This window comes from Coregonus clupeaformis, unplaced genomic scaffold (assembly GCF_020615455.1).
Source record: "Coregonus clupeaformis isolate EN_2021a unplaced genomic scaffold, ASM2061545v1 scaf0304, whole genome shotgun sequence".
Classification (NCBI taxonomy): domain Eukaryota; kingdom Metazoa; phylum Chordata; class Actinopteri; order Salmoniformes; family Salmonidae; genus Coregonus; species Coregonus clupeaformis.
In genome coordinates, this window is record NW_025533759.1 from 173,754 (window position 1) to 189,809 (window position 16,056).

General features: G+C 44.9%; 1 pseudogene; it reads right to left on the minus strand.

Annotated features, from left to right (window-relative positions):
• LOC123484408 overlaps positions 1–16,056 on the minus strand; it is a 121,740-nt pseudogene that overhangs the window by 20,130 nt on the left and 85,554 nt on the right.

Below are 16,056 nucleotides of genomic sequence, written 5' to 3' on the forward strand. Positions count from 1 at the left end.
AATCTGACGGTGTACGAGTATGTGTTTGGTGTATGGTGTGGTTGTGGTGCGATCCTGACCTGAGAGAGACCACTGCGGTTCATCTGGCCCTCCAGAGCTGTCCTCAACCAGTCTACGTCTCTCTCCAGGCTGCTGTACTCATTCCATGCATTCTCCATCTCCTGCATGGAGCAAGAGAGACATAGAGAGAGAGAGAGAGAGAATAAGAGAGTAAGAGAGAGAGAGAGAGAGAGAGAGAATAAGAGCATGAGAGAGAGTAATAAAGAGAGAGAGAGAGAGAGAGAGAGAGAGAGAGAGAGAGAGAGAGAGAGAGAGAGAGAGAGAGAGAGAGAGAGAGAGAGAGAGAGAGAGAGAGAGAGAGAGAGAGAGAGAGAGAGAGAGAGAGAGAGAGAGAGAGAGAGAGAGAGAGGTTGTGTAGTCAGTGAATGGGGCTTTGTCCAGACCAGTGAGCGAGTCTGTGTTAGGTCAGACAGAGCAGGTCTTACCGTGGACACCTGAGAGATCTCAGCTCTGATGTGCACCACGTCCTCCTGCAGTAGTCTCTGCTGGTAGGATATCTTCTCCAGGTGGGCCGGCTGGTCCCGGTATTGCTCCATCTGCTGGTGGGACACGTCCAGCACTGACTCCAACTTGTCCTGTAGGACAGGACACCACGAGGGCATGGGGTTATCACGACAAGGGGGGGGGGGGCTAATACACACGTATACATACCCAGGCACACACACACATGCACAAACACGCGCACACACACAAACAAACACACAAAACCCAATACCTTGTCTTCCTTGAGCGTGCGTATCGTTGTTTCCAGCTCCTGAAGGATCTTGTCTTGTTCACACAGTCGACTTAGCTTCACCTGCACAGGGACCAGCAGCAGGTAGCACAGAGAACAGAGATTGATAAGGTATATTAAGAAGACTAGGTCTATGGGTATAACAGGGGCCCTCTGCCCAGCAGCTTCTGGTAAACACTATTCAAACCACAGCGCCCAGCAGAATGAATTGATAGTCTACTGTAGTCTACTCTGTCTGTAAATATGTCAATAAGACCCATCTCTTTGAAATGCCCTGAGGACCTCTATTCATCTTCTCTGTGTGAAAATAAATAAATAAAGCTTTATACTATCTGCTTGTGGAGAATGGTAATGCCCATTATAAGTAATCATAATCAAAAATCCATATTTTTAAATTCACTTTTCAGGAGAACAGTGCTTATTGAGACTGGCATATTTGTTTCCCTGCAGAAATGGGTTATATGTTTCTGAAAACAAAATAAGACTGCCTAGTTTACAGTCTTTCTCACACAGTGAGTGTTTCTTCTCGAGCTCTATTTATCATTCTGTTCAATTAATAATTAAGCTGTTTTTTATTTCACAGCCGTATATTGTTGTTTTAATTGCATGAAATATTTATTGTTCAAACAAATTCACCAGCAAATTCTTATAAATTGTTAAACTGGAACAATGCTAATGATGAAAAGCCAAGACATCAAGCTTATTTACCTCCATTCTGAGCAAACAAAGAATTAAAAAGGCCGGATCACACAAATCAAACTGAAACATTTAAGAGCTCTACGTCTAAAATCCCATTACATGTATTTTTCCCTTTAAATTGAGAGCTGGAAATAAAAGCCCTCGTCGATACTCTCAAGCTTTAACGGTGAAGCTATCTGTCCCCACAGTGTTGCATCTTAGCTCTGCACCGTTTCCTTCCTCCCTACACACCCTCTGTTTACCACAACTACAGAATACCAACTTCTCAACTCCTCAGTTCACTGTCTCTGTAGTGGGTCGTAAGATGTGAAAAACGATAGACGTTGAAGAAAAGGAGAGACATGGATAAACTGGGTGTTTATCACACAAGGTTTGGTTAGGGAGGGGTGGGGGATGGTATACTTACATCAACATCGCTCTCTGCTATCTTAACAGGTCTCGATGGTCTGTCTTTTAGCGTTTCACGCCCTGTAACCTGCAATGCCCCAAAGGCACAAATACAACCTTACTTCTCCCAGTAATAGTTGCAAAAAAATTGTTCAAATACCCTAAATATTAAAACCAACATTCAATAGATAACACTGAACAACAACATTACAGCAATTATCAAGCAACAGCATGAGACCTTGCTAAGGACATTGGGATTGCAGAAACCACAATGTAGAACAGTTATGCAAAAATTATTCAACAAAAAAGACTTGGGTAGTAGTATGCACAAGCCAATGCAATACGACTGCTTTAAAAGCTGTGCAAATATATTTATGGACAAAAACAGCATCTGTGCATTTAAGAGAGGCCTGGATGATGGAGAATCACAAAGCTGCTCTTTCCTGGCAGTGTGTCAGTGGGTTTAGTTAACGACCGTGTCCTCTTTATGAACCAGGAGAAAGGGAGGAACTAGAAGGAAATATGGCACCTCCTTTAGATCCTCTCTGTTACAATGATAAATCAGACTTGGCCAAAGACATATCTCAGAGACGTCAGTGAACTGGCCCAGTTAGAATTGATATAAACTGTAGCTATATTTCAGTGTCTTTCGCTAAGAGATTTCAATTGACTTAATGACCAAACAGAGCTAATGATTTCTGTTGATCCATTTCAAAGGGCATAGAGATGTAGGTGTGTTTACAATTATTACCAAAGCACACATTATTTAGCTGACCTTTTAGCTCTGATTCTAATACAAGTGTTAAATGATAATCAGTATTGACGTTTCTCAAAGAGCACCCTTGGGTTGTCTCTTTAGTGCTTACAAACCAAACAAAAGGAAAAGAAAAGCTGTGAAACAAAGTGAAATCCAGGGTTTAACAGCATGCAATGGGACTCCCTCTCACAGAGAGCAGAGACAGAGTCCCCATCAGTCAGTCAGCACACACTGACACAGCATCACCATGATGGACTACAGTACCCAGCAGGCCAAGCTATGCACTACAGTTACAGGTGGGTCTCTCTTCTGACATGTCCACTCCTCACAGCAAACATGGGCAGGTGAGGAGTGCATTATACACATTCTATTAGGAGAAGCAGTGGAATGGTCTCACTCTTTGTATGCACACCATCCTTACATTCCAACTGGACCCAAAACCTGGAGGGGTGTTTTCTAACACATTGAGTACCATAACGATCAACGGGTCAGTACTTTTGATCTGTTTTAAAACAGGAAATAGAGAGGTGTTACATCAGAATGTACACATCGATAATAGAACTCCCCACTCCAAGAAACAGAAGGTTAGTTAAGGTTTGTGGTGTTATACATACAAATCACTTCAGGGGGATCAGATGCTTTGTACTGTTGTTAATGGAAGAGAATTGCTGATAGCAGAATGTAGAAACATTACAACACACAAGGTCATTCTGCTGAAGCTGGCATTAGACTTATATGAAGCCGCACAGCAGCAAGATACTTTACGTGTTCGAGAGCATCAAAATTGTGATGTATCATGGGTAAATTGTGACTGACTGAATGAACTACAAATAATATTGAGTAGTTATTTAGGATGCAAGGTGATTTGTAGATCAGTCAGTCTCGACTCGCCTTTAAAGTCGGCTGCAATGTTGAACGCGCCCATTGTAGGTCTCTTTTAGCAGCACTGCCTGATGGGAAGTGAAGTTTACATGATGCAAAATGTAGTTTTTGACATCTAGTACTGTGCTGCTTGAAACTACAGTTCCCATCAGTGGAGGTATGATATTTTGGCCCCATGTTTTCAGGGTGAACATGTACTATTCCCAATGTACTTTTATCCAATTGCAAAAATAGCTAGCTTTGGCACAATATAGAAAATTGTATAGTTTATACTTTAGCCAATAACCATATACTTTTTTGTATAAGATCATATTGCACTCAAGTTGTTTGCTTTGCTGAATTGATAGTAAAGACACACAGATTAATGCAGCATAGCATTATTGTCAAGAATACAGAGCATTATTAACAAAAACAACAGTGGTTAAAACACACAGAAGACAGTTTAAATTCCAACATCAACCTAAAGCACACAGCCGTGAGGAACAAGGGCAGAAAGAAGAGGAGAGAGCAGCAGAAGGAGGTGTGTGAATGAGGAAGAGACTGACACTGTAGACAGTGGAGGGAAGAGCAGGATACAGGCTACAGAGGAGAGAGGAGGAGGAAGAGAGATGAATAATCATTTACATTAGCTTTGTTCTTGGGGCCCACCTTCAGATCTAGATACTCCAGGTCCTTCTTCAGTTGCATGTAAGTATCATCAGCCTGACAGACAGTGAGGAGTGGAGAGACAGATCACAAGACTGGAAGCTGCAAAGGATGCTAGGAAATTATAGTATTGGAAGACTAGTCAGGCGCTGTTACAGCACAACTCTACATCTCTACTTCATTCTCATTGTAGAGATCATATCACCACAGTCAAATTAATATTAGTGAGGCAAAATAGGACAGAAAATCAGGGAGATTGATTGGGTTATATTATGAGAATGTACACCAAACTAGATTGTTGTGTAGGGCTGCTATTTAAATAGTTTAGGGATGCTTACACAAATAGCTTTAGCATTTCATAGGGCAGTATAATGCTTGTAATTCAGTTCGCCACCAAATCTCTGCCATGGGTAAATCATGTCTACATGAGCATGAAGAGAACGTAAGTGTTGATGGAGAGAGACTGAGCATGGTTGTTATTGAGCACCTTTGCAGCTTCACGGTGGTGTTCAGGTCTGAGAACAGTGCACTGTGTTTGGACTGGCTCCTCTAGGGCAAGGGTCGGCAACAGGCATATTTATTATTATTTTATTTTTTTAAGACTGTAAAATCACCAGGAATTCAGATTATTTTAGGAAATCTGTTCCCAAGTATTCCCACAAATAAAAAAAGAGATATGTGATCTTGACTCAGTATAATCAAGGCATTATTTAAAATACAACCTCTTTCTGGGCTTAGTTGTGATCAATTTGCAGTGTACAAATTATTATAATTATGTTCCGGCCCCCCCGACCATTCGTTCCGACATAAAATCTCCCACGGCTGAATCTAGTTGCCTACCCCTGCTCTAGGGAGACACACTACTGAGCCAGCCTTTGTAGCAGTGGAGGCTGCTGAGGGGAGGACGGCTCATAATAATGGCCGGAACGGAGCAAATGGAATGGCATCAAACACATGGAAACCATGTATTTGACACCATTCCACTAATGCCAACCCAGCTATTACCACGAGCCCGTCCTCCCCAATTAAGGTACCACCAACAACCTGTGCTGTGTACCCAGGATCACTTTACACTAATAAGAGTGACCTCAGAAACACACAGTTCAACACAACCAGGACAAACATACATTTCTCATAGTTATCCAGGTTTGCAAAGACCTCAAACAACAGAAGATAAGGCTACAGTATATGTGTGTAAAGGCAGGCACGGTGCATAGTCAACAAGCGACATGCTTGGGATGATGCTTAGGAGCAAAATCATGTTTGTTTGTTTGTTTTCTAACAAATAATATAAAACACGGCTCTATAAGGCTCAACAGAGCGCTACATTATGTTGATAGATGAGTGAGGCCATCCATTCAAACACAATACAGGCTGGTGTATCTATAGCTGCGGACAGTCCATGCTAACAGGGGAGCACCTAAGCCACTAGTACAACAAGACACAACCAACACACACCACACAGTCCAATGAATGATGGGGCTGGGACCAAAACACTAGCAGAGACACAGACTGCGGGTGATGGGGATGTGGCTGGGGGCTGGGTCTCCACGATTCACTGGAGTGGGGTTGCAGGACAGGGTGGCTGCAGGGGGGAGGATACGAGGGGGCCTGACCTGCAGGCTGGGGCCTAGGAAGCCGTTGTGCTGTAGGTGGTGGAGGGCGTCGCCGTGGACACCAGCCATCTTGGCCTGGTGCCTCCTGAGCTGAATGAGCAGCAGGGTCAGCTCCTCCGGCTGCAGTAGGGTCAGGCCCAGGCCAGGGAGAGCCAGGAAGGGAGGGGCAGACAGATAGCACTTCAACACCTGGCCACCAGGGCGGCAGCAGTGAGGGCTCAGCTCTTCAGGCTCCAGAGAGATGTGTGCCTAAGCATCCTACCACAATATCTGCTCCTCTCTCTCCCCGCCACCCACACAAGGCCCTCCAGAGCAGAACAACACTGAATCCACCAGCCTGAAAATGGTGCTGCTTTCTGATTGAAATGTATTACATCAAAGTTTCCTTCAGCATTAATCTTTAATAGTCCTAATATAAAGCAGAGAATAGTTTCAACTGGGTGTGTGATGAAGATAAATGAAAAAGACAGAAGCTGTACCGTTTTCCCATGCAAGCTGGGTGCGCTGACTGTGTGTGTGATGTAGCCCATGGCTGGCATTGACCGTCTCTCGATCTGACTAGTCTGTGGGAAAACACAGACATCAACAAATATTATTAGGCTACATATCCCATTTCACAAATCAAACAGAATGTCAAATCATAAATGAACATTTATAAGGATGAATATGCCTGCAATGTGGCTCAGATTGTTACTGGCTTTCTGTCCCCGCTAAGGGGCATTCTGATATGTAGCATCCCAAACTTAAAGGCATTGCCTGCAACTTTACAAACAAATTTGTGCACACAGCATATTTTTTCTTCTATCCCTGAATTTATTTCCTTCCCTCCTCCTCTTATTTGAAAATAAGGTGTGCCCCCAGTTTAAGTTGCTACAGGGTTTGGAAGATTTGACATTTTTGCTTAACACACAGAATTCCTCGGCTAGGCCCATCACAGAACCTTAAAAGGACACAAACAACAAGAGATTTAATTAACTACACATAAATTATCCCCAACCTGCTTTCTTAAAATAACATTTGTTTGCTACCAGCGAGAGAAGCACTGTGAGCCATTCCCTCAGAGATTCCCAAGCCACTCTTTTTTTTGCTGTATAATAGGTTTTTTATTTAAATGTAAGATCAGAAGAAAGAGACCGTTGCTGATGGTTGAGATAGTGGAGATGTTTATAGAGTGCTGAGAGGCCCTGGGCAAACTGAATTAGCCGCTAATAACACACACACACACACACACACACACACACACACACACACTTGTGTGATATTCCATAGAAGTACATAGAACACAGCCCTGAAATACACACGCAAGCCAAAAAGACATCACCAGCCTAAAAGATGCTGGATCCACCAAAACAAAGTTAATCTGCAGACTAAACTTAGTACCCATAAACCATTGCTTTCTTGGATGGTCTCACATACTGTGGCTCATTCAAAATATACTTTTCCTCTTTGTGTGTTTATGATTATTCTGTGAGCGAGCGGAGCGGCAGTGTTCTATTTGAGACACATAATTAGTGACTTGACGTTATGGGTGAATGATGAGGAAACAGAGGCTGGGACATTCTGTTTACTTGGTGTGAGGACAGTGGGCTGGTGATGAGGTCTGTGTGGAGGCTGGTGTGGTGCAGCCTTGTAAAGACAGCCTCACATGTGGGGGGTGTGGCAGCCGGCAGGGAGACAGCCCAGGGTACGGATGGCGCAGGACAGTGCCTTGTCACAGGGGGTCACACACTTGCGCACACACACACGGCCACACAGGCTGATGTGTGTCTGAGCCTGGAGACTGGGCTGGGCCGGGATGAATGGGCGATGGGGAGGCTCACACTCCCACACACACACCCAGCCACCTGTGTAGAGGGCCTGGGTGTGGACTGTGTGAATCCTTCGGAGCTTGTGACCGACATCAAAGTGAAGATGCCGGGAAATTACAGCAGGGCTACTTCTCATGCTCATCTTCCCATGGTCGGCCCTTTCTCTAACGGTTAACGCATCAAAGTTATTATTCCTCTAAGACAGAGATGAATTGGAAATTCACTACAAACAAATGGCCTCAGTAACTGTGAGAATTAAACCCATTTATGAAAGATGAACGTTCCTTAGCTGTGAAACATTTAGTCTTGTGACAGTCCTAGGCTGATAGACCAGCCTCTTTAACCCTTTAAACCCCAGTGGGTCAGTGTCCTACCTTAGAGAGCTGAGAACACACCCGTCTAGGAGAACTGGAGCCGGTGGAGGACTCCCCAGGTGGCACCTCATCCAGCGGCCTGACCGTCACCCTGTCTGAGGGGGTGTGTGGCCTGTGTGGGGACAGTGGTTTGAAGGTGGGGACAGACGGGGGACTTCACAGGGGGAAGGGGGCACAGAGATGGAGCGAGGCATCTCCACGGTGACCCTGAAGGAGGCCGTGTCCAGGAAGTCTGGCCCGGTGTAGATGGGCGCCGTGGGGCTGCCGTGGCGGAACTGCTGGCGCTGCTGCCACTCATACAGCTGCCATACCATGCCCTCCTTGGTGGCCATGCGCTCATCGGTGGACATGCGGAAGTGGCTGAGCCGGTCGTGAGCGTATTTGTAGTCGCTGGGCAGGTTGCGGGGCACCGAAGGGGAGCTCCCGCCGGACGGAAGTCTGGGGGTCTTTGGCAACGTCTGGTAGGCCTCTACTACCACGGCCTTAGGCTGCAGGGGAGGGGTCCGCCGAGGGAGAGGGAGGGCGTACTCAGTAGTAGATGTGTTGCTAAAGTGAGGAAAGAGGGATAGAGCCTTTTACAAACTGTGCAGTCCACTTATTTCACCAGGCACATAATTGAGCATCAATACTGAGTTGAAACAAAAGTGCATATAAAGTAAAGTATTAACAGCCATTCAGGCATGACCACTTTATTCCAACAAACGGTTACAGTGAAAAAGAAGTTCAGAGCTGAGACATTCACAATCGCCACCAGGGGGAGACATTTGTAGTTAGTTTGGTAAAATACAGTATGTCAATTGAATGGTTGATATTGGGGCATGGGCTCAGGCTATGGTTAGCACAGGAGGCTGCTAAGGGGAGAATGGCTCATAATAATGTCCGGAATGGGAAAAAAGGAATGGCATCAAACATGGAAACCATGTGATTGATGTATTTGATACCATTCCACCAATTCCGCTCCAGCCATTACCGCCAGCCCGTTCTCCCCAATTAAGGTGCCACCAACCTCCTTTGATGGTTCGGGTTATCTTCACTGAAGCTAAGGATAAGGTTAAGATTATGCTCAGGATAAGAGTGAAGATTAGATTAGATGAGTAATGCAGGTCTTCTGACTGACCTCTTCAGATCTCCCTTCTGTACTTTGACCCAGTGCTCCACCTGAGTCAGAGCCGTCTTCCTCTGCACCTGCTTCTCTGTGGCTGTCCGTGGGACAAAGCCCCTCTTATACACCACGTTTCCATTCTGCTCAGGGGGCAGCGTCGCGAGGACCGTGTGGGCCTGGCCATTCCTGGGGTGTGAGGGGCCAGGGAGAGAGTCTGGGGAGAGCCTGTCCACCTCTACCTCTACCTCTGTGGCTGGATGGCTGAGCTTTCTAGGAGCCTCCAACACGTTCCTCTCCTCGTCCCCCTGGGTCAGTCGGATCTCTCCCTCCGGAGGCTTCTCTCTCTCAGGCCGCAACTGGGAGGGGCTCTTACTGGTGTTGTTGTTGTTAACGTGGTTGGTCTGTGGTACTGCCTGCTGCACTGACATTTCTGGTCTCTCTGTGACTGCCTCTCTGTGAGGGGTGAGAGAGGCGATAGAGGTCAACAGGGATACCGGACTATAACAGAGGCACTTTACAGTTACCTAGGCTGAAGACAACAGCCAAACCTGGCGTTTCTATCACACCAACCCCTGGACATTAGAAACAACTGGCATGATTAATCAGCTCAGTGTGACATGGTTAGTGACATGCTAATATACTGAACAAAAATATAAACGCAACATGCAACAATTTCAACGATCTTACTGAGTTACAGTTCATATAAGGTAATCAGTAAATTAAATAAATAAATACATTTTCTATTGATTTCACATCACTGGGGAGCCAGGCCCAGCCAATCAGAATGAGTTTTTCCCCATAAAAGGGCTTTATTACAGACGGAAATACTCCTCAGTTTCATCAGCTGTCCGGGTGGCTGGTCTCAGACGATCCCGCAGGTGAAGAAGCTGGAAGTGGAGGTGCTGGGCTGGCGTGGTTACACGTGGGCTGCGGTTGTGAGACCAGTTGGATGTACTACCAAATTCTCTCAAACGACGTTGGAGGCAGCTTATGGTAGAGAAATGAACTTTCAATTCTCTGGCAACAGCTCTGGTGGACATTCCTGCAGTCAGCATGCCAATTGCACGTTCCCTCAAAACTTGAGACATCTGTGGCATTGTGTTGTGTGACAAAACTGCACATTTTAGAGTGGCCTTTTATTGTCCCCAGCACAAGGTGCACCTGTGTAATGATCATGCTGTTTAATCAGCTTCTTGATATGCCACACCTGTCAGGTGGATGGATTATCTTGGCAAAGGAGAAATGCTCAGTAACAGGGATGTAAACACATTTGTGCAGAAATAAGCTTTTTGTGTGTATAGAACATTTCTGGGATCTTTTATTTCAGCTCATGAAACATAGGACCAACACTTTACATGTTGCGTTTATATTTTTGTTCAGTATATATCCCCTGAATGTTAGTCAAGGACTTAGTGACCTATAGTAATGCATTAAATACTTAAGTTCTATGTCTTAAGACAAATGATTCATGCTATTCATTCCTCCTTCCCCTCAGATATTAATACAGGTGACTACATTATGGTAAAGTACAGCTGAACACTTGAAACAGGGGATTAGAAGGTATTATGCTGTAGATAAAAAGCCAACATGGACACCTCCATTAACCTGAGCTGACTCTGACTCTCAATGCTATTTCCCACTTGAGTGATACTAGTGAAAGCATTCAAATGTCCTTTATTCATTACTGAGTTCCTCCAAAGAGGGAAGGGAGACTACAGGGAGGGGTTTTCAATATGTTTTTAACACCCACATATTTTCATGGAGAGGGGAGTGTAACTAAGTGAGGTTATTTGGAGAGGAGGCTGGCTGGGTTCCCCTTGAGAGTCTAAATGACAGCCATTTTGTCTTTAAACATATAGCTCGGGGTAGCTTCTTCATCCATGACTCTGTGTAATAGCTCTAGTGATGGAGCTGATCATTCATTTGTCCCACAGATGAATATATGAGACTCTCTCCCTCTGCATGGAGTCATTCATCTGAGATATCATTTATCTGATTCCCAGACCAACACTATACACGTCTAACAAATCACACATTTTTCAGATTCCAAATATTGACAAGGCAGGTCCTCTTCGGACAGTTTTTAACTCAGTTTCAAAGTTCAGAGCATATTCTCTCCATCAGACATAATGAGTGTTAGCTAATGTTCTACTGGGATTCCAAGTTCTAGCTTGCTGACTAACCTGATAATGCTGACATACATTATGATACATGATAATGTAGCACTAGCAGTAGATTTAGACAATGTTTTTCAGGAGAAATAGCTTTCCTTGCAGCCGCTAACGAGCACTGAGCAGCGTTGGCCACTAGATGGAATTGTTTGACAAAACATCAGATCCAGCCTTCCCTCTCAGCTGTAGCATGCCAGTCCAGATCAACCACATCCTGTATGTTCAGTGTACACTTCATTTCTACTACACCACAAGCTGTGTCATTCATCTGACCAAACCGTAACTTTTTCTCCTTTTAATTGAAATAGCTATACATAAACCTGTCCAGTGTTCATCTAATGCTGACACTAATTTAAATAGATTTATTAACAACACAAATGAAGTCAAGGCTACCAGTAGGTTTGTTACAATGGCCAATAATGGGCAGGTGACTGTGCTCTGTGATGGAGGAGGGTGTGTGAATGGCCTCGTCCCACATGGCACTCTATTCCCTATATAGTGCACTACTTTTGACCAGGGCCCATGGGGCTCTAATCAGTAGTGCACTATATAGGGAACAGGGTGCCATTTGGGACGCAGCTGTGTTTGTGCCATGTGAGAGAGTAGAGGGAGGGACCGTGTCTGTGCCCTGTGACTGGCCCATGCTCAGCTGGCAGCAGGAGCAGGATGGAGCTCAGCTGGTAGAGCACGGCGCTTGTAACGCCAAGGTAGTGGGTTCGATCCCCGGGACCACACGTACACAAAAAAAAAAATGTATGCACGCATGACTGTAAGTCGCTTTGGATAAAAGCGTCTGCTAAATGGCATATTATATTATTATATTATATATATTATATTATATTATATATTATATATTATATATCCATACAGCAGCCAGCTGCAGTACTCAACATCTCATCCATCCCACAGCACAGGAGAGTAGACTCTATCAGAGTAGTGCTACGCCTGCCCTGCCATGGATGACTGCTCACTGAGTCCCAGCCAAGCAGGCCATGCTAAACCATGCCAAGCAAGGCCAGGCCAGGTACACTCCCACGTACAACCCCAACAGTTAGGCACTTTGCTAATGTTACTACAGGCACATGATAAAGATCAGATTGGGAAAAATGTGTTTGCTTTGGTGCTGAGAAGGTGATAGGAAGAGAGAGGGAGACAGAGGTGAGTTGAAAAGGTCTACTGGGAGAGATACTGGTGGATCCCTGTTTGGACTAGGAGGCATTGGGTTTACTGGGGACTATTGGGGACAACTACAGAGGGGACTACTGTAGGGACAACTACAAAGGGGACTATTGGGGATAACTACAGAGGATACTATTGGGAATAACTACAGATGAGACTATTGGGAATAACTACAGATGAGACTATTGGGGACACTACAGAGGGGATTATTGGGGTTAAATACAGAAGAGACTATTTGGGACACTACAGAGGAGACTATTGGGGATAACTACAGAGGGGACTATTGGGGATAACTACAGAGGTGATTATTGGGTGTAACACTACAGAGGAGACTATTGAGTGTAACTACAGAGGGGATTATTGGGGATAACTACAGAGGAGACTATTGGGTGTAACACTATAGAGGAGACTATTGGGTGTAACTACATATGAGACTATTGGGGATAACTACAGAGGAGACCATTGGGTGTAACACTACAGAGGAGACTATTGGGTGTAACTACAGAGGAGATATTGGGTGTAACTACAGAGGTGACTATTGGGGATAACTACAGAGGTGACTATTGGGTGTAACTACAGATGAGACTATTGGGGATAACTACAGAGCTGACTATTGGGGATAACTACAGATGAGACTATTGGGGATAACTACAGAGGAGACAATTGGGGATAACTACAGATGAGACTATTGGGGATAACTACAGATGAGACGATTGGGTGTAACTACAGAGGAGACTATTGGGGATATCTACAGAGGTGACTATTGGGGATAACTACAGAGGTGACTATTGGGGATAACTACAGATGAGACTATTGGGGATATCTACAGATGAGACTATTGGGGATAACTACAGAGGAGACTATTGGGGATAACTACAGAGGAGACTATTGGGGATAACTAGGGACGGCCTGCCTGGCGGGAGGGAGGGACTAACCTCTTGATGCCTTGACTCTGCATGAGAGCAGCCTGGTTCATGGCTCGGATCCAGCCATTCATGTCCTCCTGCGTGTCGGCACTGAAGAAGTACGTCCTCATCCCACAGTGCTCTGCCTGCGAGCCAATCACAGAGTTCTTATTGTAAATGTAGGAGCGCATTCCTGTGTGGCTCGCCTGTGGAGAGAGAATAGAAGAGACAGAACAAAAATAAAGAAGGGAGAGGGGATGGATGGGTTGAGGGGTCAAAGGGTACGTTCTGAAAATGAAGACTCAGAGAGAGCACGTTAGCATATTAGCTCACAATGGGACTCAAAGCCATCACCAGAACTTACTAAAGTCATAACAAAAGCAAGAGGCACCATTGTCTCTACACTAAAGCTGTTCATGCAACAGGCCACGCATGAAGAAGCATTGGTTTTAAAGTTAGACAAGCAGCCAGTTTATGCCGTATATTTGAAGTGTTTCACAAGTCCCAATGCACAGCAAATTCCTCATTAATACCCTTGGGCACAAACTAATTTCATACAAAGTTACAGTAACTCAACATAGCGTACCCACTTTGCCTAGCTATAGCATTGTTACAGAGCACAACCTCTCACCCATATGCACACGAGAGACATACGCAGTACAAACACACACTGAGACAAGCACAACACACACACACACAAAGAGCAACCTCATAATTAGCCTTACCCTGGTCCCTGGTTGCTTCAGGCTAGAGTAGCTCCGTCTCTACATTATAGTGTAATGGGCTTGCCCTCCTGTCTGGCCCCTACTGTAAATCTGGCCCCCTGTTCCCCTGTCTGGCTGCAAACCCACCCCAACGCCCCAACGCATGCCTAATCTCCCCCATCCTGCCCTGATAGGGGGGCAACGCTGCCACTGACAACCTACTGTCCAATTACAACACAGATCAGCATTTTCCCAGCACAGTTCCACCCCAAACTACTACACTGCCCAGTCCTCCAGCACAGCTAAGACCTTTATACAGCTTTCTGCTCTCCAAACCATTCTACTGCCTTTCCCATTACAATACAACCTGCATCATCCAGTACTGCCCAGCATGTTAGTCCATGCATAGTCCCAGACCATGATTTTGCCTGCAACTATTGCACAACTCTTCAAAGTAGTACATTCATGTACTATCTGGTACAATATCCTTCCATCTATCCTGATGTATAATAACTCTCAGAGTCTGGGTACAGCCTTGCAGTCTCAGAATGCATCCCAAATGGCACCCTATTCCCTATACAGTGCAATGCTTTTGACCAGAGCCCTATAGGAATTAGGATGCAATTTGGAATGCAACCTATGTCTAGCAGGAATCCATCCTCCATTTACAAACAAACAGCAATCCATTCTAAATCACTGAAAACCTCTCTTTAGTGTGCAACAGGTGCATCCACCATCATGTCGTGTTTCTGTTTAGTATTGTATTGTATCTTGTGATCAGCTGTAGCGATCTTACTTGGCTACGGGGTTAACAAAGCCTGTTTTGATTGCAGAGTCCTGTATTATCCAGCAGCATAGTGCCAGCGTGATCTCAACTGAATCCCCCAGAGAAAAGTGCTGAATGGACAGGCCAGACCCAGACCCATGGCATAGGGTCCACATCCACACTCACCAGCTCTGCAGTCTACCACACACATCAACAATGTGGGGATGTTTCGTGTCGGAACAGCTACTCACTTTCCACAGTTCCTCTTTCACAAAAATAGTGTGACTTTATGGCAAGTATAAATGGAGGAACCTCTGCTACTACCCAGCTCTCTCCCCTCTTTAGCATGGAAGACTTGAGGGCTCTATTTTAAGGCTCTCTTGACATAACATTAGGGGGGTCTGGTCTTAAGCGTTCATTGGGTAATGAACCTGTGTGATTTATCGACAGGCTGATCTTGACTTTAAGAACCAGAGAGCTTTTGGGGCAGAGTATCAACCGATAGACAGACATCACACTTTAACTTCCAGGACCTATTCCACTAATAGAAACCATGCCAATGAGTCGAATAAAAACCAATCTAAAAAAAAACATTCCGAAATTTGTATTTATTTTTATTTTAACCTTTATTTAACCAGGAAAAGCCCATTGAGACCCAGAGTCTCTTTTTCAAGGGAGGCCAGAATTAAAACACAACACAACAATACAATTCAACAACATGATCCAGCCTAAAAAAAGCATTTACACTCCTCTGTAACAGTCTCCCATCAAAAAATAATAATAATTCAGTGGCACTAACATATCTAGATGAGGCATGGATTGTAGACTATTCCATGCCTGTGGTGCACAAGACGAGAAGGCAGTCTTGCCTAATACTGTAAATGTCCTATACATTACAAAACAAATGCATTACAAAACATATTTAATCAATGAGCCAGTTCCATGGCACTAAATGATATGGCCTGGTTGTACAATACAACAGAAACATTGATATACAGTCTGGTATAGCTAGATGTGGCTAGATAGACTGAATGTTTGTTGAATGCGATAGTGATGAGGCCAACAGAAAGAAAGGCAGTGAAACTGGAGAGGAGTGTGGAAAAGAGATGGATGGGAGGAGGATGAGAGGAGGATGGCCCAGCCCAGTGTGAGACCCTGCTATCCCACGGTTCACATGGTGATGACAGTGTCCTGATGACTGACATGGAGGAGGCAGGGCCAAATACCAGTGCTACAGTCTAAACCCTCACAACAACCGATGTGTATCA